The following is a 23,749-nucleotide window of genomic DNA, read 5'->3' as shown; positions in this document are numbered from 1 at the left end:
ACGAAGTCTTGCAGCTAAGTATTTTTCCGAGCACGCTGCTCAGCAAAGCACTGATAAGCCAACTCTTTTCTGTTCGCTTTGAAAGCAAGTGGAGGGAGGGTACCCACAGAACAGAACACCAGCAGGACCAGGAAAAATTCAAGCTGTGGACACTAACTCAGGTGGTGAGGTTATTAAACTGCCCTGCAGCTCAATAGGACAGATTATTGGGTATTGTTTTACTATAGTCGTTTCTACTTAGATGCAGTGAAAATCTTGTCATGCGAACCATCCATAAAGGTCATTCCAAAGGTATTTTGAGGTAGGGCAAGGGAAAAGTGATTGCAGAATGCAGAACACAGTGTGATATTTACAGAACAGATAGGCAATGAGGTAGTACAGCAATGATAAGGTAGACTGTGAGGTCAAGTGTTCATCTTTAACATGCTGGAGGTCAACTCCAGAGACTTATAACAGTGGAATAGAAGCCGTCACTAAGCCTATTGGTGTATGATTCTAAGTTTTAATATCTTAAATATGTTCCCACTTGCTCATCTGTAAATATAAAACAAATCCAAAAAAGTTCCAATATTTTCCCAGAAGGTGGTTAAAATATGAAGCTCACTATTACTAGCAGTAGTTGGGACAGATGGCACGGGTAAGTGAAGGAAAGCTGGATGAAAAGCTGAGGCAGAAACAGAGTGGTAGAAGACTGTGTCTCTGGTTACCAAACGCTGATATGGATCATCTGGGCTGTGCCTAAGCCGTGAGTACGTCACGAAACAGCGATGGGCTGGTGCAAACCACTCGCATACAAACCCTGAAGCCCAAGGCAGCAGGGAAGGTAGGTGCAAGCAACAAATTTCAGTGTTTGAACGCCAAAGAAGAGCGGATGAGGTGAAGTACATTAACAACTGGCGAGGGGCCGAAGGAGAAAGCGTGCAACTTAGACAGCAGCAGAGGAAGGTTCAGAAGAAAACGTGCAGGAATAGGATCAGTGAAATGCAGAGGGGAAGAAACGTGGGAAAGAGCCTGGATCCACAGGTGAAGATAGATTTCACAGTACAGACCCTTCAGCCCACAATGTTGTGTCAACCTTTTAACCTATTCCAAGATCTAGTGCTTCCCTCACACATAGACCTACATTTCACACTGAAGAATAATCCCTTTATCCGGTATAACGGTGTTAGCAGAGCCTTGCCTATTATGCATGTATTGGGAGTGCTGTGTTCTGGTCTTGGACAGATGTGTCTCAAAAGCCCTTAAAATTAAGTGTGAATCTTAGTAGGCTAGTGGAGGAGCAATTCTTAAAAGGTAAAATGTGATTTGACAGACCATGAGTCATGTACGGCTAAACCTGAACATTTGAAATAAATGATTCTGTAATTAAATGTATGATTTAAAGGACAGTAAATCAGTGAAGACATTCCATCCATTGCACCACTAGTCTAATTTTAGAAGAAATCAGTCCATCATCAACTTGGGATTTCCATGTAATTTACTGAGGAAGATGGTGCCACACTTTAATACTGTCCAAAACAATGATTAATGATTTAATATTGCATTCAAAAGAAGAATTATTGTTATCTGCAATATATTTGATCTTCTATCTGGATAGAAGATCGTTCATCTTGTGTCCCTTCTCAAAATGCTTAATTTTATAACTGCAGCACTCTTCCACATTCAGCTCAAATTCTCATATTCTTCACCTTTGGTCACAGCACCACAAAGAAAGCAGAACTGGATTGGGCACCGATTAATGCAGCTCCTAACGGTTCACTCTATGACATGTAATGGAATTGGGTGCGAAGTATAATAGGTGGCTAGTCTGTACTAAACACACAAGAAATCTGAGAACACTCAGGTCAGGCATTATCAGTGAGGAGAAAAACAGTGTTAATATTTCAGTTTGACGATGGCTCTTCAGGACCAATGAGAGGATATCAACCTGAAATGTTAACACAAGGAATTCTGCAGATGCTGGAAATTCAAGCAACACACAAAAAAGTGCTGGTGAACGCAGCAGGCCAGGCAGCATCTCTAGGAAGAGGTACAGTCGACGTTTCGGGCCGAGACCCTTCGTCAGGACTAACTGAAAGAAAAGATAGCAAGAGATTTGAAAGTGGGGGGGGGGTGGAAAGAGATCCAAAATGCTAGGAGAAGACAGGGGGGGAGAGATGGAGCTAAGAGCTGGAAAGTTGGTTGGCAAAAGGGATACGAGGCTGGAGAAGGCAGAGGATCATGGGACAGGAGGTCTAGGGAGATAGAAAGAGGGGGTGGGAGTGGAAATGTTAACTCTGCTCTTCTCTCCACAGCTGCTACCTGACATGGTGAGTTGTCAGGACGCTGGTGGAGCAGGGATCGAATCGCAGACCCAGTACTGTGCACGCAGTGATATTAATTGAGTAACAAATCCCAAGATGCAAACAAAGTCAGCATCAAAGTTCAGGCAGAGATCAAAACGTCCAGAGAAATCCAAACACCAGAATCCGGGAAACAGGCAGAGTCAATATTCAGACAAACAGAGTACAGATACAAATGCTGGACAGGCTGAGGAAAATTCACTGGCACAACCTGGCAACAAGCAGATGAAAACACAGGACTGAAACACACTGAGCAATAAACAGAGAGGCAGGTGACAGGTGGAGCACAGGTGGCAGCAATACAGGTAATAATGAGAGACGGAGTACTCAGTAATACAGGGGCTGGAGTAGGGCAGGAGTGGGGACAGGAGCACATGGCAATACAAAACCACAGGCTGACAGCCAGGGGGAAAACACACACAAAGACAACGTTCAACTGGAGGTACTGACAGTGAGTATTTCCACAAATTTCTGTTCTTATTTAATCCAAGTCCTAACTCACCCTGATTGGCACCATTTTCTACCCTGTCTTGTGTGTAAACAAAGTTTAAAGTAAATTTTGTTGTCAAAGTACAGATATGTCATGCTATACAACACTGAGATTCATTTTCATGTGGGCATACACAACAAGTCTATTGAAAAATGACCATAACAGAACATCTAGGACATTCAACGAGAGCACAAAAGACAACAAATTGTGCAAGTACAAAAAGAATAAATAATAATAAATAAATAAGCAAGGATTTAGTGCTTTCCCAACATATTTGACAAATAAACATTGGTTGTGGGAACAATTCGATGATGGGACAAGTGAAGTTGAACGAAGGTACCCCCTTTGGTTCAAGAACCTGATGGTTGAGGAAGAGTAACTATTCCTGAACCTGGTGATCCCTGTGGCCCTGGTATCTTCCTGATGACAGCAGTGAGAAGAAAGAGTGTCCTGGGAGGTGGGGGTCCCTGATGATGGATATTATTTTCTTGCAACAGCATTTCAGGTGGATGTGCTGAATGGTTGGGGACCTTTACCAGTGATGGACTGGGCCATGTCCAATACGTTTAGTAGGTTTTTCTGTTCAAGGGCATTGGTGTTTCCATACCAGGCTGTGATGCAGCCAGTCAATACACTCTCCACTACACATGTATAGAAGTTTGTCAAGTCTAGTTGTCATGCCAAATCTCTGCAAAATCCTAAGGAAATGCTTTCTTTGTAATTACACTTACATGCTAGGCCCAAGACAGGTTCTCCGAAATAATAACATCTAAGAATTTAAAGTTGCTAGCCTTCTCCACCCCTCATCTTCCAGTGATGACTAGCTCATGGACCTCTGGTTTCTTTCTCTTGAAGTCTATAATCACCTCCTTGGCCTTGCTGGCATAGAGTGAGAAGTTGCTGTTATGACACCACTCAGCCAGATTTTCAGTCTTCCTCCTATATGCTGATTCATCACCGCCTTTCATTTGACCAATGATAGTGGTGTCATCAGCAAACTTAAATATGGTATTGGAGCTGTGCTTAAGTGTACAATAGGGCAGGAGGACATACAGCATTGTTGTGCACTGTGCTGTTGGATATTGTGGAGGAGATGTTGTTGCCAATTTGAACTGACTGAACAGGAGGGGATATCAGTAGGTTGTTTATCAGAGTTGAGACTAATTTCATATCTTAGGCAAACAATCTTTCCAATATCAGCCAGAGATCAGAATGAAAGCCTCAGCTGATATTTATTCTTTCATCTCCTTGGCCACTTTAGCAGTATGCAGTTCTTTGGCTAATATTAAGTAATGCAGCTCAGAGCAGGAGGAAGTGTTTTTGGTCCAGATCTTATTTCTTCACCAGATCCCGAGGCACTTGCGAAGCCCATGCTTACCCAGATATTTGTCTGATTAGATCTGTGCATAATCAGTTAAACCTCATATTTCTCAGAAAGGAAAATATAAATTGCAAATGCACCTTTTACTGACTCATCATAGCTTTAGTGGTAGTTGTGGGGAAAATATGACTCAGTGATAGAAGGCGAGCATGTGGGTGTATGAATGCATCTGTGTTGGTGGGATTTATCATGGCTGTTACTGCACTGAAGGACCTCTGCTTAGCCCATCGTGTCTGTGGCAATATTTTATTAAATGTACAGCTTATACCACTCTTTCCTGCTCAACTTATATTTCAACAATGAAATCTTCCTTGGATCTGAGGATGGTCTGCATCCACTTTGACCCTATGTTTTCTGATGATATTGAAATGAAATCTGCAGACTCTCAACTTCCCAGCTCTTTACTTCATCCCGCCCCCTCCAAGTTTCACCTATCACCTTGTGTTTCTCTCTCCCCCCTTCCCCTTTTAAATCTACTCCTCAGCTTTTTTTCTCCAGTCCTGCCTGAAATATCGACCGCACTTTTCTCCATAGCTGCTGCCTGCCCTGCTGAGCTCATCCAGCATTGTGTGTGTGTGTGTGTGTGTTGTCTGCAGACTCTTCCACTGATGGGGGAGGAAGTGCCTGACGGGGAATGGACGGCGGGTAGTTCAGGGTCTGGTGCACTCCCTCTGCCATTTACTCGGGGGGACTCTGTCTGCACCTGATGGACGGACAGGAACTTCTCAATGTCGGTGCTGCTTATCTCCAATGTCATGGTCCAGTGGTCTTTGGGAATCAGTGGCTAGGAAGCACTTTTACGTGAGGTCTATGGGAGCATCGTCTATCTGTTCCTCAGATCTGGTTCTGTCATCTGATGTCGGTCAGGCACACGATGAGTGTGATGCAAATTTCAAACTAAATTTATTATCAAAATACCACCCTGAGATTTATTTTCTTGCAGACATGCACAGCAGGTCAAAGAACTGCAATAGAATCAAAGAAAAACTACACACAAACAAACTGACAAATAACTGGGTCCTCAGTGCTGGAGACACGAGAGCACTGCTCTTTCTTTCAGTGGAATTCAATAATGTTGCCAAGGCAGCATTGCTCAAACATACACAATGTGCATTGAGAATAGGAGTAGAAGTAGTCCATTCGGCCCCTCGAGTCTGTTCAGGCATTCAACAGGAAACACAGCGGATTTGTTTGTAACCTTATTTTTATCTTGCCACGTACCCATGGTGCCCCTTTAATCCACCTGCTAATTAAGACTGAAATATTCAAAGACACCAAACAAAAAATCACCTTATTCCTATTGGGTATGGGTGACCCTTTATTTTTTGGTGCTCGCTATGACTAGATTATTCCCACAAGAGAAATTCCTCTCCAGATCCACCTTGTCAGGACCCCACAGAATTTTATATTGGGCATATTTTCCCTTTGAAACTCCAGCAGATGCAAGGCAAGTGTGTCGGACCCTTGTTCTTAAGGCAACCTGACCTTTCTCGTGTTTGTCAGATAAACCGTCTCTCAAAAGCTTCCATCCCAGTAACATTCCTGCTGGCAATATCTTCCCAGTAACTGGAGGCGCCTGCTAATGGTAGTCCTATTGGTCTTTTCTGTGGCAACAATTTGACTGAGTGTCCATCTGGCACAGACAGGATGCAGAATTGAAAAAAAAGCTGAAAAAAAACTTGCTAATTTGTTCTTTTTAAAACTGAAACATATGTAGCTGCTTGCGTCAGTGTGCACAATTGCGTGCAGTGTTTGGTGAATTTTGGAATCAATCTTTGCATGCCTTGTTTGGACCTTAATTGCAATTTTTGCATGCTTTGTTGAAATATTTATCGCAGTCTGCATGCTTTGTTGTCTGGTCATTTACCAGTATGGCATTGACTCCTCCAGTTTTATTTGCCGTGTATCTTTGGAAAATAACCCGCCTAGCCATCAACCATTGCCTAGCACTTAAACCTCACCCCGGTCCAGAACACAGGAGTTTCTCCATAGATGCTGCCCGACTCGCTGAGTTCTTCCAGCTTTTAGTGTGTTGCTCAACATTCCCAACAGCTTGCGTTGCGTTTCGCCGCTGCCTGTGTGATCTTTCTGAACAGTTGTCACACAACGGCGATTGGATTCATCGCGAAGAGCTGTGGGTTCCGTCTCCTCCTGCGGGATGTGCCTTGAACGCGGACTTCTCAGTTAAGGCGAGATCTCCCTCCCACTCAGTTTGCCCGAGATCTGGCTTTGCCACAATTTGCAATACTGCCCATGCAAGGGTTAACACTGGGCTCCACGGCACTGTCGTCAGTCCCAGGAGAGCAAGCTGCCGGGGTGACCGGGATAGCCATGCCTCGCTCTGGCATACCAAGCTCAGCGACAGCTCAGATCCATGTAGTTAAAGATAAGGAGAGGGTGTGGTGAAATCGGAAGGGATTCACTTTGAGCGTAAGCGATCCAGTGACTAACGTAGATGGAAAGATATTGGATGTTACCCGCACTCGTATTCCTCCAGCACAGGTAGGTGTACGTGAATTATATTCCTTCCAGTTTTGTCTGTATCCCGGAGATTCTCCAATGTACAATTTCAAGTCAGGGAACTAAAATCCTCATTAAAGCCATGGTTGGATCTGAATTTGCGCTTTGAAGGGGAACATTATTTGTGACAAAACCGATTTCAGCGCCGTACGTGAAAAATGCACATTAAAGAAAAGCTGAGATGTAACTCGTTGCATTCCAAACTGTCGCTTGCATTTCATACAAATGTGTGTTCAAAACTGAAAGCCACCAATGAAAACAGGATGGATTATGTTACAGGGCTCCCACATTTGTTGTTGATAAACTTTCCCCCACATCATTTGACTGAACGAATTGAACGGCTGATAGCGGCACATATCAGAAACTCCATTCCTGCCACATCGGATGCTGGTGTGCTAACTGACAGAACCGCTCCACGACAGATGCCGTAACATCTGTCGTTGACCTGGCCCCTGACACACTTGGAAAACAAGGACATTTATGTCAGAATGCTGTTTCTGGACTTCAGTTCGGCATGCAACACTATAGACCCACAGATCTTGGTGAACAAACTCCTACTCCTCGGTCCAAATGCGCCACTGTGCAACTGGGCGTTGGACGTCCTACCCAACAGACCTCAGATAGTCAGGATGCACAACAACTCTCCCCTTCCCATCATCCTCAACACGGGGTCCTCCCCCCCCCCCCAGGACTGTGTGCTGAGCCCATTGCAGAACACTCTGCTACAGGCATGACTACAAAAGCCAGTCAGCTGAGCAGTCAGATTGTTAGATGGCACTGATGAGGCCACTGGTGGGGGCTCATCGCCAACCATGATGAGACAGCCTCCAATCATAGGGTCATGAAATAACACAGCATGGCAACATCCCATCAGCCCAACTTGCCTGTGGCAACCAAGGTGCCCGTCTAATCCAGTCCCATGCCCACACTTGACCATGTCCCACTACATTTCCTATCCATGTACCTGTACAAATGTCTTTGAAATGCTGCTATTGGATCTGCCTGAACCACTTCCTCTAGCAGCTTGACCCATATGTGCACCAACGTGAAGACGTTGCCTTTAAAATCATGTCTTAAACCCAGGCCCTCTAGTTCTTGATTCCTCCGGTAGAAGTGATTAAATGTGCATACTTTCAGGGTTGAGGAAAATATCCTTTTCCTTCCTTGCCCCCAAAATGCTGAACGCTTTGGTAGTACATTAGACAAGATCTGGTCCTCCAACCCCAAGTGACCATTGCCTTTTTTGTTGAGCGAACATCCCAAAATGCTCCAGAGCTGCATAGTCAAACAAAAACTGACACTGTGTCAAGGAAGTGAAATTATGTGTGATTATAAAACTGGGTGAAAGCTGTGCTATTTGTTGGCGGGGAAATGGGGAGCTTTGGACAGGGTATTTCTGGGGCGTGGGGCTTGAAGTCATGGAAGTACAGTCTCTACAGATGGCAGGATAATCCTAAATGGCCAAAGTTGGATGAGATCTCAGAGAGCTGTAGGTTATGGAAATGGGAAGTAAAAAGACCACTGAGGCATTTGTACAAAGATGAAGCTATTGTAGTTGAACAGTTTCTGTTCGTCAATAAGCAAAGGGGTCCATGAGTGTATGGATGAAACAAGAGGACAAGCTTTGAATGGTGAATGAATTGTTTCTGGGCCTTTACGATATAAATTCACAGTAACTATTGTACTGATGAGAGAGGGCAAGCCATTTTGGGAAATATTGCTTAGGCCTAATGGATGGCTGAGCTGAACAGCATATATTTTATGCTTAAGCCTCTGAAATGAAATTTAAACCCCTGGGCTTCTAACCAGCAGAGAAGAGTTCTGTCTGGTGAGCTGCAGCTGACACACAATCTGTACTTCACTGACAATGGGCAATCAGGTTTTTTGAGAACTAGAATCTGCTCCCTGGAAATCCTGCATGCCCGAGCTTCATTAACATCCTTTGATGTTGAATTAATGCTGTAAGTTGGTGTGCTAGTTCATTTCATACTGTATTATTCAGAGTGAACAGAAGCCACGAATGTGCAGTGCAGTCAGGATTCACAAGTGAAGATGTCATTTGTAGCAACAGCTGCTGGCCCTGGAATTCTGGTATTCAGTTAAGAGAGCTATTATCCATGGGAATTTATTTTGTGAAGACATAAAATATAAATGCAGAGCCAGAATAAGAAAATAGCAGGGAACAGAGGCTTCTTGTGCAAGGGCCAACTTAAAAAGCTGCCATGTTCATAAACAAAATGATCTAAAACAGTTGGAGGGACAAGAAGCAACTTACTGACTACATCTGGGATTTGAAGGTTGCATAATATGCTGAGATCAGACTTAACAAAACACATTGTGTGCAGCAAAAAAAGTCTTTCATGTCTGTGTTAAGATTAAAACATCCCATGTGAATAGATTGACAATGATATTATGCAAAACTACCTGCAGATCTTGCCGATAGTGCTAAATTCAGGCTACTTTCTGAAACATAACTACGCAGTAATTTAGCTTTGGCTGAGCATTCACACAGTGACCAAGACACATGTCACAACGCTGTTGTATAACATACCATGAGCAAGTGGAAGATTTGCACGGGTATGCTACTTTCTGTAAAGTCTTATTCATTGCCAATACATTTTTGGCACCCTGGTAGTGTAGCAGAAACTGTAATCAGTTTGCATAAAGCAGTCTCTCACCATCTGAAACATGATGATGAACTTCCTAGTGATGTTACCCAAGTGTTAAATTTTGGCTGGGTTGATCTCTCCTGTTGTTCCTCCACAGATGCTCTGGGGCCTTTTCTGTCATTCTGAGACAAAAAGTCCATGTTGTAATGGTAAGCAAGAACTGCACTCCTGTCAGTTGATGTGCATACAGTATGTTCCTGCACGAGAGCCCCCATTTTGTATCCCCTATCGTATTCATTCTGAGGGAGAGGAAGCAGTTTCATCCTGTTTCATTTGACTTTAAGAGTGGATTAACTTGGAATCATAATGGGAACCAGGCACCTGAATTCCTGTGTAACATTGCTGGAGGCCAGCAGCCCATCTCAAGAGTGACACAGACAGTGCAGGGATGGAAGAGGAGAGAAAGAGGGGAAACAAGAGAGAGAGAGAGAGAGAAGGAGAAAAAGAAATAGAAAATTGGCACACCAGGCCCAAAGCAGAATACCGCAGATGTTGGAAATGTGAACTAAAGCAAAAAAAATGGTAAAAATGCTGGAGGAACTGGTAACATCTATGTAGAGAAATGAACAGTCAACATTTCAGCCCCGAGATCCTCCACCAGGGTGGAATGCAGGGTGTCAGCCCAAAATGTTGACTAATTATTCTTCTCTATAGCTGCTACCTGACCTCCCAAGTTCCTCCAGGATTTTGTGTTTGCTGCTCTGGATTTCCAGCATCTGCACAATGTCTTGTGTAAGTGACAGAAATGCTCTGCAAGTCAGGCAGCTTCTGTGGAGAGAGAATTCGAGTTAATGTTTCAAAATTCATTGACATGAAACCTTAACTGCTTCTTTCTCCACAGACTCTGTCTTACTGGCTCACTATTTCCATTATGAGACCATAAGACATATAGTAGGGGCAGATTTGGCCATTCAGCCCATTGAGTCTGTTCTGCCATTCCATCACAGCTGATTTATTATCCTTCTCAACCCCATTATTCTGCTTTTTCCCTGTAATTTTGACTTCCTGGCTCACCAAGAAGCTGTCAACCTCTACTTTAAATATACTCAGTGACCTGGCCTCCGCTGCTATCCATGGCAATGAATTCCACAGATTCGCCACCCTCTGGCTAAAGAAATTCCTTCTTATCTCTGTTCTAAATGAATGTCCCTTCATCTTGAGGCTGTGCACTCTGGTCCTAGGCTCCCGCACTATAGGAAAGATCCTCTCCACATCCACTCTGTCTAGGCCAGGGGTTCCCAACTTTTTTAATGCCATGACCAATACAATTAGGCAAGGGGTCAGCACGGTAGCGTGGTGGTTGGCACAACACGTTACAGTACAGATGACCTGTGTTCATTTCCTGCTGCCGCCTGTAAGGAGTTTGTACATCCTGTCTGTGACTGCTCAGGTTTCCTCCGGTTGCTCCGGTTTCCTCCCATAGTCCAAAGACGTACCGGTTGGAAGGTTAATTGTTCATTGTAAGTTGTCCCATGACTAGGCTCAGATTAAATTGGGAGGTTGCTGGGCAATGTGGCTTGAAGGGCTGGAAAGGCCTATTCTGCACCATATCTCAATAAATAAATACCTGAAAAAAACCTTTGGTATCTTCTTTGATATTTTTGGCTAGCTTACCTTCATATTTCATCTTTTCTCTCCTTACGGGTGTTTTTTATTTGCCTTCTGTTGGTTTTTAAATGCTCCCCAATCTTCTAATTTCCCACAATTCTTTGCTGTATAATGTGCCCTCTCTTTTGCTTTTATGCTGTCTTTGACTTCCCTTGTCACCTCTGGTTGCCTCATCCTCCCTTTAGAATACTTATTCATCTTGGGTATATATTTATGTTGTACCTTCTAAATCGTACCCAGAAACTCCAGCCATTGCTATTCTGCTGTCAACCCTGCTAGTGACTATTCCAAACAACCTCGGCCAGCTCCTCTCTCATGCCTCTGTAATTCCCTTGACTTCACTGATATATCGGACTTTATCTTCTCCCTCTCAAACTGCAGGGCGAATGCTATCATATTTAAGATCACTGTCTCCTAAGAGTACCTTTCCCTTAAGCTCCCTAATCAAATCTGGTTTATTGAACAACACCCAATCCAGAATTGCCTTTCCTTTAGTGGGCTCAACCTCAAGCTATTCTAAAAAGCCATTTTGTAGGCATTCTACAAATTCCCTCTATTGGGATGCAGCACCAACCTGACTTTCCCATCTACCTGCACACTGAAATCACCTATGACTATTCTAAAATTGCCCCTATTACATGCCTTTTCTATCTTCCATTGAAATTCATGTCCCACATCCGGGCTGCTGTTCAGGGACCTGTATATAACTCCCATCATGGTCTTTTTACCCTTGCAGTTTCTTAACTCAACCCGAAGGATTCTACATCTCCCAAGCATATGCCACCTCTCTTTCTAAAGATTTGATTTCATTTTTTACCAACAGTCACCGCACCCTCTATGCCTACCTGCCTGTCCTTTCAATACAATGTCTATCCTTAGTTGGAAGCTTAACAAGCATGACCTTCTTTCAGCCACGTCACAGTCTCTAACTGCGCTAAAAGATCATCTACCTTATTCTGTATTACTGTGTGCGTTCAAATATAACGCCTTCATTCCTGTATGCATCACGCTTTTTGTGCTGTCCCTCTGTTACAGTTTATCTCATCCCACGGACTGCAATTTTGCCCTATTATCTGCTTCTCCATCCTCACAGTGTCCCTGACATGTATACCATCCTTGGCCCTATCACTCCAGTTCCCATCTCTCTGCCAACTTAGTTTAAACCTCCCCAACAGCTCTAGCAAACCTGCTCACACGCACATTAGTCTCCCTTGGGTTCACGTGTACCGCGTCCATTTTGTACTTGTCATACAGTCCGAAGAAGAGATCCCAGTGGTCCAGAATTCTGAAATCCTGCCCCCCTGAACACCTCCTCAGCCACTCGTTCATCCTGACTAGCACGTGGCACTGGGAGTAATCCAGAGATTAAGTACTGTACCTTGGGTGTCCTGTTCTTCAGCCCTTACTCGAACTCCCTATTCTCACTGCGTAGAAACTCTTCCCTGTTTCTACTTCTGCCATTGGTGCCAATGTGCACCGTGACCTCTGGCTGCTCACCAGAGATTATTTTCTGTTTAATTTTATAACAAATATACCAGGTGTTTTACTAAAGTATCAAACTGCTGGAAGGAACCCTAATGCTTGCAAACAGACGAAAGAGTGTAGGATGGTGATGAATATTGGTAGCTCAGCTGAGGCGTTTGATGTGATGTTCACCGAGTTTGGCAATTCGCTTGCAGATGTTTCGTCACCAGACGAGATGGCATCCTCAGTATGGAGTTGTTGGTGTGTCTCTCTGAGTGTGCTCACTGCCTCAGTCCTGATTGGCTACCCCTTCAGCTGACCTTTGAATTCTATTGGCTCGCATTTCTTTGACTCTTAGGGTTCTGTAGATGGTGTTTATTTTTGATATGTTTGTTCAGCCAATCAGGATTGAGACAAGCAAACGGGACACCAATAGGAAAGAGGCTATAACTGGACTTTCCTTGCCCTGGGGTAAACGTCAGTGGAGAGCTTTCAGCAGAATGTAAAGGAAATGAACATTTCTTTTACTGATGTCTGTCTAGGCCAGGGGTTCCCAACTTTTTTATGCCTTGGACCTCTACCATTAACCAGAGTGTCCACGAACCCCTAGTCTCAGGTGTTGCCACATGTGTCAGAGCTAATGAATTGTCCATTACAGTTCTTACACATGCAAAACAACTGATATATAGAAGCATGGAGCTGAAAATAAATTTGAAGTGCCAACTAATTGAAGATGAGCTGGATGATTTTTCCTTTTGGCACTACAGAGATCTGTCAACTGTAAGTGTAAACAGTCATAAGACAGAGGATCAGTTTACTAGATTGTTTGTGTAAAATAGGAAACTGTCTCTTGTGTTATCTGCAGTTTGAGCTACAGTAACTTGCTGATACTTCCACGGTTATTCTACCAGCCTGTTGTTTAATCAGACCACCCACATCATCATTCTGCTCTGTGGGTATCAAGTAGTAAAGAGGAGACACAAGAGACTAGCATCTACAAGGGCAAAGGGCTAGTTGACATTTTAGTCCTGGATGCAGGTTTTCCCCTCAAACATCGACACTTCTTTGCCTCCACAGATACTGCCTGGCCTGCTGAGTCAATCCAGCGGTTTGATTTCTGTTACAGCTCAGCCAATTGCAACATTGAATTTGTCCGTATGGTCACACAGTCTGTTTCAGTAGACAATGGTTACCCCATTACTTCCTCTGAAGAATGGAGGCAATATAGATTGGATCTTTAGACACAGTGAGAAAATACATGTGTGAACATAGACTTGCTACCCAAAATCATTTATTTCTTTGTTAAAACTCCCTTAGCTATAGCTGTGAGTTTTCTGAAAAATTCCAAGGTTCAACAGGAAGGCTCCAGGGATATTTATAGTCAGCTGTCAGTACATTTTTAAAAAATATCTTTTTAGATTTAGATGCCAAAAGCAATAAGGTGTCAACAGGAAAAATCTGGAAAGAAAGTTTATAATTATTAGCTTTGAAAAACAACTTGGATAATAAATCAAACAAAAATACTAATTCTTCTCACTGTATATCTCAAAGTCTGTCCACATGATGCTCCTTGATTGGGATCCGAAACATTGACCGTCCATTTCCCTTCATAGGTGCTGACTAATCCGCTGAGTTCCTCCAGCAGCTCGTCTTTGCAATCCAGACTCCAGACATTGCAGACTCTTGTGTTCCCTTTGAAGAGATGCTTTGGGAGGAATTGTGGATGGTATCCTGGAATGAGGGAATTTAGTTGTGACAGACACCAATAAACTCACTGATTTTGCTTATTATTTGAGCAGGGACATTTTAACAACTGTATTCAAAATTTTAAAGGACTCAAAGTGCCTTTATTATTAAAGTATGTTGGCAGTATACATCCTGGAGATTTGTCTTCCCACAGGCAGCCACAAAACAAAGTAAACCATGGGGCTCATTCAAAGAAAAACGTCAAACCCCTTCCTCTCGTGCACAACAAAAAGAAGTTGTGCAAACGACAAAAGAAACAAGTGCAAAACGTAGGATATATTGGACAGAGTCCAGGCACATTCAATTCACCTTAGATCTAGTTCAATCTACCAATGTGTCCTTCGTTATCTGCAGGCTGCTCCAGAGGAAATTTGAAGGTACATGAGAAACATGGCTGCCCTAACATTGTCCTTCAACAATCTTTTTCATGATTTTCTAGTACACAGAGGTGGAAGGTCTTTAACTCCTGGTTAATTCAGGACAATCCTGGACGTTTAGCAACCCAAACCACTGATATCTTTGGCCGAGCCCTCAAATTACGCTGGATTTCTGCTGCTTCAATAGACACATAAAAACCCCTACCCTCCCCAGTCCTTCGCCTGGTCAATTTGCTGATAACCCGTCTCAATCCTTACCATTCCACAATCAGGAATAGTCATGGACGTGATAAAGAGACCTCACTGGTTTTCCACCTTCTAAGGTTTGCAAGAGTGACATTAACATTAAGGAGTTTAATATTCTGAGCAGCTGCAATAATTACCTCCAGAGCAACTGCCAAATATTAAAGCAATGAAGGCTTTTAAGCCAAATTACAGCAGCGTAATATATGTCACAGAAACCCATTAGTTCTCGTTATAAAGTGGGGTCTAAGGTAGGACTCACAATCTCCAGTAATAAAATATCTCATTTCTCCACACTCCACTCCTCTGTGTCAGTTTCTTTCTCAGCAGGAAGATTATTGGCAAGCAGTTTTTGAGTCTCTGTTTTATTACTCTTTTATTTTCCCTCCACCATTTTCTTCTGCTGTAAGCTCAAAGTAAATTTATTATCAAAGAATGTATGTCACCGTATGCAACCCTGAGAGTAATTTTCTTGTGGGCATTCACAGTAGAACTAAAGAATACAATTCATTCATTCAGATGCCTTGCCGTTTGGCGTGGGCGATCATGTCTCTCCATCCATCATGGTCCCTGACCCTCCGAATTGAAGTTGTTGCCTCCCCTGTTTCTAACCATGATGTTATTCCATCTATCATTTTCATTCTCTGTCTGTGTCTGCTTCTTTTTCCTTCTAGCTTTCCAGTTGTAACTAAATGTTCTAATGTCACTCTTCGCATGATGTGTCCAAAGAATTTTGATTGCTGTTTTCTGATTTTTTTTAAGTAACGTACGTTTTGTTTTCATTCTCTGTAGGACTTCTTCGTTGGTTATCCTGTTCGTATATGATATGCATAGCATTCTTCTGAGGAACCACATCTCTGCTGCATTGATTCTTTTTCCCATTGCATTTGTGATGGTCCATGACTCGCAGACATACATCGATATAGGAAGAATGTAGCAGCTGAGAGTTCTAAGGCAGATGTCAATTGCTATTTTCTTGTTCGTTCGGATGTTTCTCATTTCTGTAAATGCTGTTCTTGCCATTGCTATTCTTGCTTTTATGTCTGTCTCGCATTTGCCATCAGATGTTACCCATGATAATCGGTGCCGGTGCTGTGCAATTGCTCAGCAAAAGGAGGTGTAAGGCGCTCCTTCCGTCTGATAGCCTACAGATCACCCTTGGGCAAGGTGTAGTACCTGTTTAGCCTCCCAATCAGGGTACGGGAAGCCATTGTTTGCAGGTGGTGGATGATTTTACAAGCAGATTCTACAATTGGAATTTATGGTTGTAAAACTAAAAACACTGGGCAGATGAATCTGCTGATCAATGGCCAGGGTTACCTGTCCAGTATGGACACTGCAACTGAAGAAGGAAACGGGAAACCACTTCAGTATTCCTCCCTTGTACAATCATGAACTCAAATCAACTACGGTCTCAGCTCAAAGGAATGTAATAGAATGAATGAAGAACTACACACGAAGACTCATGAACAACCAATGTGCAAAAGAAGACAATCTGTGCAAATAAAACAATAATAATAATAAATACTATTGAGATCATGAGTTGTAGAGTCCATAGGTTGTGGGATCAGTTGAGTGTTGAGGCAGTTGAAGTTTGTCACTCTGGTCCAGTAGCCTGATACAGTTTGGCACTTGCAGCATTGCAGGAGCTGACTGTCAGCGCTGCACTCAATGTAGGGCTTTCCAGGCACTCCAGCCCCAGATTTTTTCCCTTGGGCTTCATTCCTGAAGCCTTCCCCATGAGTGGGTGTAGCCGCAAGGCAGCAGAATTTGAGATCCTAGTTTTCCCCCTCCTAGACGAGCTGCCAACCACGACTGACAAGCCCTATCTGTAAAACACACATCCAAAACTTAGTTAATATTTATATGTTCTATTCTTTCCCAACTCAGAAATTTCCCACTAAAGATTGAAGAACAGTGCTGGAAATTTGAAATAAACCAAGGAATGACAGAAATACTCCGCAGCTCAAGAGAAAGAAATAGGACATTTCTTCACAAGTACTGATGAAAGCCCATTGATCTGAAATGTTTCCCTCCGCGCAAGTCCTACCTGACCTGCTGAGCATTTCCTACCTCTGTTCTTATTGTATAAAGCAAGGATGGTGTTTCCAGCTGGGTTTGTGTGAGCACAAAGATACCAGGTTCCCACTCTCTCACAGTTTGATGGCTGGAACTAAGCTTGAAGTAAATTTTGATTTTAAAATTCTTTTCAAATCCCTTCATTGGCCTTGCTGCTCCCCACCATTGCAACTTCTCCACACCAGGAACCCTCTTAAGATTGTTTGTCAGGCTGTTTGGAGGTTAGGTCCCAAACGTTTCATCACCAGTCGAGGGAACATCATCAGTGCATAATTGACAGCTGTTTCTGCTGAGTGCTCATGTTTATATTGGTCCGACTTGCTATTCTGATTGGTTGGCTGTCACGCTGGCTGCAAGCCTCTGCTGGGTCTCGGCCAACCCCACTGGGTCCCGGCCAACTGGACAGCTGAGCGATCTCCAACAGTTGTGCACTTTGTCTGGTGTGTGACCAAACCTCCAGGCTCGGCGAACAACCCTACGAACCCTATACATTTGTTCAGTATGCTGACAAGAAAATGAATCACAAGGTTGTATATAGTTACATATATATATAGCTTGATAGTAAAATTTACTTTGAACAAGCAACCTACCTGAACTACCAATCTTCCCCTTCATTTCAAATCCTCTGAGATCTCTGAACTCCTTCAGTTTTTATCCATTTTACACTCTTGCTTTTCAAGGCTCTACAAGGCCAGTGATGTTGTGGGGATGGAACTGAACTCTCTGACGGTGGTGTCCAAAAGGAGGATGCTGTCCAAGTTGCATGCCATCTTGGACAATGTACTGGTTGGGCACAGGAGTACAATAGGCTGGTCCTGGACTTATTTCCTGGCATAATTTACATATTACTATTTAACTATTTATGGTTTTATTAATATTTATTATTTATGGCGCAACTGTAACAAAAACCAATTTCTCCCGGGATCAATAAAGTATGACTATGACTATGAAGTCTTGGCTGAACCATCAGCTCTCGTGGTTCCTTGAGCCCTGGAATTATCCCCCTAAACCTCCCTCCTGTTAAAACTTCCCTAAAACCAACATCTTTGACCAAGCTTTAGGTACCTGATCTTATTAGCCAGAAAATGTTTATTCTTAGTTGGTCCCACAAAGATGTACTGGCATACTGCAGTGCGCAGGATGCAAATTCCAATGCCTGCACATTGTAGTGTGGACATCAAATGCAAGGTGACGTAGCACCTCAATTTCCCAAGTGATCACCAAACTCAGCACTCCTGTGCTGAGGGAAGGATGCACTTCTCATCTGACTCCTCAGGTTTATGCTGGGGATAACTGATATTTATTTGTTTAAAGATGCAGTATGCTAACGGGCCCTCCTGCCCCCAAAGAGCCCGTGTCACCCAGTTACCCGTACAACTTTGGAAAGTGGGGAGAAGCCAGAGCACCCAGAGTAAACCCACGTGGTCATGCAGCAAATGTACAAACACCTCACAGTGACGGAATTGAACCCAGATCGCTGGCACAGTAATAGGGTTACTCTAACGCTGCGCTCCATCCCACCTGTGTTTGTAGTGTGACTCCATTTACGGGAATGGGATTAATAATCTTCATTGAAAAGGAGAGTGCAAGTTTTAAATTTTGTTTCATATTTTTTTAAAAATCTGGCACTGATGGTAATTATGTTTTTGATCTAAAGAAAAATGACTTTATTTGAATCTTATTTGCACTGTCGGTAATGTTTCTGATCATTATTTAAAAGCAGCCCGAAGGCCCTTAGCAGTAGGGAGCGTTCAAAGGGCCACCTGCGTGCCCTGGGGTGGATCTTCAGGATCTACCTGAACCTTAGACATGGTCCTACAGCAAGAACTCCACTCGGATGAGAATTGTAGGGCCGTAAAAGTAAGTGTGTCCGCAGGAATAGCACAGGCAACCTGCACGGGCAGTGGGCCAGACTGTTCTTGATCTGGTCCAATATCTCTTCTGTACCAAATTACATTTGACAACATGCCTCTGAGGCACCTTGAAACGTTGATGTAATATAATGTTAATGTTTCTATTGAGATAGATTTTTTTATCAATAAGTTTTAGTGCTTTTGCTTTCATTTTAAAGGGTACTTAATTATTCTAACTGCAATCATTGCCACTTCTATTCTTAGCTTATTTTGTTTTTTAAGTGGAATCACTTATGAGACCATACGCATGAGCCTTATCTTCTTATTGCGGTTGTGCTTTGTATTTTCTAGGTCCCTTCTTGTGCCTGTCTGAGGGGTTCCACCTGTTGCTGATTCAGCTTTGGAAGAATGACCCAAAGCCTTCATCTTGGGTTTTTATAGCGGCTGGGTTCGCCTTCCCCACCAATTCTGTTCACACACAGCTGAGGAAGTGCACACTCTTGGTGTCACACGGGCTGACCTTTTACCATCATGGGATGTGTGATGTGTTCTCCCCTGGCTGAAATGTGGAGCTTCTCCTCAAAGGAGCGCGGGGGGAATAATTGCATGGAGCTGTCGCTTTTCCCCAACTCCTGTCTCTCGCAGTACCAGAGGGTCTCCGGCCTGCATTACCTGTCCTCTTTCTCTGAGGCAGAGGACTGCTGTGAGGAGAGCTCTGTGTCTGGAGACTCAGATTCTGAGATGACCTGAGGAGAGGAGGATGAAAAAGCACGGAGAACCGAACTGGATTACTGGTGTTAAATCAATCTCCTTGTGTGATCTTACTGCATAAACAGGACTCTTTCCCATTATTTTTCTTGCCCAGTTTTCAAAATGATAAATGAATGTAAGTGAAGAAGGTATAAATTGTCCGGGCTACTGATGTCCTGTTCCGTAGTTTAGCTATGGTATCCATCAATCAGCTGGGGTAACTACAGGGGTTCCACTCTCGTGGAAGAGTGCTTCAAACCTTGCATTAACATTTAAATGAGACCTTCCAGTAATCTTTGGAGCGGAGTGATGGAGTAAATGAAAAAAGAACCCAGTGAATGGACTCCAGATGAGACAAGTGCAGGCTTAGCGCATCAGGCTCCTTGCGCTTGCCGCTGAATTAGATCAGGGTGCACGACTCAGTCCGCAGTCCGTTCAATATGACCAAGTGATTACAGATTCAAAGCATCTTTTCGCTTGAATGCACAGGGTGGAACCTGGGTGGGCGCAACCCCTATAACATGGTGAGACCCACAGGGGTGTGACTATGTTGGCAAGTAGATTGAGGACCATTGAATAAGTAATAGCTGATCTGTTCCTTAACTCCGTCCATTCACATTGGCTCTCATATTTATCTAAATGCTCAGTCACTCAATCCGGAATGCAAATGTGTCCTGATTTTCCATAAGTGATGTAAGATAATCTATTTATTTTTAAACCCTTCTAAGTAATGGCTTGTGGGTTTTCCCATCCAACGGGATAATTCCTGAATCACAAAAGCTTTGGAGAATCTCGACAAATACATCAACAAAAATTTCATTACCTACTAGTACCCCGAGTCGAAATCTTTGAGTCTGGGTGATTTTCCCGTCTTTAACCAGCTTCGTCATGCAGGTTAGATGTTCCTTGTACTTTTGTTGGAGCGAGGGTGCTCTCTTAGTGAAGGTTTAGAATAGATCCTGTTGTGATGTTACTTTCATCAACATGAAATGATAAGCCTGATTATATTATCCCTTCTAGTAATGTCTGTGTATGTGATCTCAATGTATAAAGGAGTAATGAAAACATGTACAGTCATAATCAGTAGAATAAGCAGCATAATCTGTCAGTCAACAGATGAGTAACAAATATTAATACAATTAAAGGGTTAATTAAGGATTCCTTGTCAACTCAGTTACAGTTGAAGAGCCAAAATAATTGCCTAAATGTCCTGAAGTTATTAAACGTTAAAAGTGTCTCTGATGGTGGAAGAATGCCAAAATGCTGCAAAGTGCTTGTAATGGTTAATAAAGGTTAACCATGATTTGCGGAATGCCACTTGTTTCTTTTGTCTAAATCTAGTTGACATTGCCTGTGGACTAGCCTGTTGCAGCTGGAATTAAAGATAAAGATTAGCTTTATTTGTCATATGGGCACGGGGATATCCAAACGCATAGTGAAATGTGTCATTCTGTGTCAAATCAAATCAATGAGGGTTGCGCTGGGCACCGTGCTTCAGGCACCGATATAGCATGGCCATAACTCACTTAGCCTGACCCGTACATCTATGGAATGTGGGAAGAAATGGGAACACCCGGAGGAAATACACATACACACAGGGAGAAGGGTCAGACTCCTTACAGACAGAGGCAGAATTGAACCATGCACCAAGACGTAAAAGTAAAATGCAGATACTCCAGATATTGAACGCAAGAGAAAAAACTTCCGGAATCTTAGCACCCTTGACACCTAAGAGCAAGCAGCTCACACCCCTGAGGGTGGGGATCTTGTTTTGCTCAATATTTCACCCAGCCTGCCCATTACACAGATATTGTGCTGTCTGTAAAGTGTTTTCTGTGTCTCTTTACCCACCTCCGGTCACTCACAATTCCTTTGGCCTCCTTGCCCCCTCACATCTTAATTCACAATGAATGCACGTAGAGAGGTGTACAATTTCTACACCTCCAAAACCTGTTCGTCACCCCAACACTTCTTTAAGTGAGAGATAATGTATATCATGTGGGGGGGCAGGGTTAATTTACTCGTCAGTCAAAAGCCGCTCCTACTGTGCCAGCCATCGATTGGCACATTTGAAAGATGAGACAGCTCTTTCCCATTGGCTACCTTGTGTGGCAAGGCACCAGTGTCGGGCTTCAGACACCTCAAGGGTATAAGAGTAGCTCATGCGGGAGGCTTGTCTTCTTTTCCTTTTGTCCCTGGGCACTCCTTTTCACACTGAGATCGCGACCAGTGTTGAAGAACCTCCAGGAAAATATGCTCCAGAATTAGGAGGGCCCACTCACACTCTTAGCTAACTATAGTTTTGTTGAATTTTCGTATTGTAGTTTGTGTAACTTGAGGGAGGACTTAGATGTTTGGTTGAATGTTTTACTGTTTGTAAATAATTCATTAATGTGCTTATTCACAATCAGTGTCTTCCATCTCACTTACCAAACCCATGAACTTGCTTCCTCGTAACAAGGTAAGATCAAGAACTTTGAGAAGAGTGGAAATCTCTTCTATCGGAATGGAGGGTTGTGGGCTGAGTGCAGGTCAGTGGGACTAGGAGAGAGTAAGAGTTTGGCATGGACTAGAAGGGCCAAGATGGCCTGTTTCCGTGCTGTAATTGTTATATGGTTATATGGTTATTCCAGATGAATCCACCTCATTCTCTGTTTAACTTGCCCTCTAAAGTTGCTAGCTTGTAGGATATAAACACTATACACTTCATTGCTCTTCACATTTCCTCGATGTAATCCTTATTGAACATTAGCATGGTTCCTTTTAAACATCAATATTAATATTTAGCATAGTGTAGTGGCCAACACTTGACACTTCACAGCTGGCATAAATATCCAATTCTGTGTGAATAAAGCAACAACTTTATGACATCTGTAACAAGTTGTCAATGACAACATTGAACTTTTGACCCTTATTCTCTGAAATCTTGAATAATTTATCACTGTTCAGTTTACTAAATTGCTGTGCCGTTTCTAAGTAACCCTCATTTTCAACTGAAACAGGAAACTGTGGAAATACTCGGGTGCTTAGGCTGCATCTGTGGAGGAAGGAACAGAGTTAATCTTCCAAATAGATGACTTTTCATCAACTGATTGAACCGGAGTGGTACTGAACATGGTTTCCCTTCATTGGTAACCATGATAGGTTTCTCCCTGAAATTATTACCCCCCCCCATGTCCGATAATAATAAGGCACCCTGCTCCCTTGTTGTTTCAATTTAAGTACCATTAAACACCCAGCTGATCAAACCTTGAATGCTGGTGTAGTCTCGGTTTCAAGCACAAATGCTGGAAGTGAATTGACTTCCTTGGCCCCAGAACCTCCGCATGAAGAAGATTCTCCAGCCTTCAGTCCTAAGTCTCCTTTTTTTGATCTTGCATCTACATTAGCCATCATTGACTCTACAGCTTTACGAAAGTCAACTTTGATCTACTCAACAGCTTCTTTCAATTTTTTTCGGCTACTTCTATCATATCATTCAAAAATCTAGGAAGTCCTAAAAAATTTAAATATTTGAAGTCCACTTGTATCTGTTTTCTCAAATAAAGTAGCATTTGCACTATACTGTCTCCAAAGCCCCAAATTTCTTCTCGTCATCCAGCAAAGTTGTGTTATGAAGGTAATATCTGTTATCTCTATTACTGTGTTCTACATCAGTAATAAAAACTACGATTTCTTACAGCAGAAGCAACCTGAGGCACTGTCTGGACTGTTCCGTGAGTCTGTTACCTCAAGTCAGTCTAAGGCAGAGGATTATGCAACACACACACAAAATGCTAGAGGAACTCAGCAGGCCAGGCAGCATCTATGGAAAAGAATAAATGTTTCAGGCGATGAAGTGTCCATCGTGATGAAGGGTCTTGGCCATTGACGCTGCCTGGCCTGCTGAGTTCCTCCGGGTTTTGTGTGTGTTGCTATAACTTCCCTTCTTCTGAGTTGACATTTGCTATTTTCCAGTCTTCTGGAACCATTCCAGGATCAATTGATTGTTGAAAGATCGTTACTAATGCCTCCACAATCCATTCAATTACCCTTTTCAGCATCTGCAGATTTTCTAGCCAAGAGTATTAATGTTTTACTTCCTTTGTAACAAAAAGAACCCATCTGTGTTGAATTGCATCTTGCACATCAGTCCCCTCAGTTCACAACTTTTTTTGGACTTTGGTAGCTAAAAGGTATTGAGAAGAGATGAAAGGATTTGGCTGAAGTGGAATTCTAATGCTCTGC

At 43.0% G+C, this 23,749-nt stretch overlaps 1 long non-coding RNA gene across 1 annotated transcript; it reads left to right on the top strand.

The window, feature by feature from the left end:
• The first annotated feature begins 6,022 nt into the window (after positions 1–6,022).
• Positions 6,023–20,827, top strand: LOC140186252 (uncharacterized). The gene is made up of 4 exons (XR_011882826.1): positions 6,023–6,715; positions 9,500–9,551; positions 15,633–15,794; positions 19,124–20,827. It is a non-coding gene; the product is annotated as an uncharacterized lncRNA (long non-coding RNA).
• The last annotated feature ends 2,922 nt before the right edge of the window (positions 20,828–23,749 follow it).

Source organism: Mobula birostris, chromosome 22, assembly GCF_030028105.1.
Source record: "Mobula birostris isolate sMobBir1 chromosome 22, sMobBir1.hap1, whole genome shotgun sequence".
Classification (NCBI taxonomy): domain Eukaryota; kingdom Metazoa; phylum Chordata; class Chondrichthyes; order Myliobatiformes; family Myliobatidae; genus Mobula; species Mobula birostris.
This window is presented reverse-complemented; position numbering and strand designations above follow the sequence as displayed.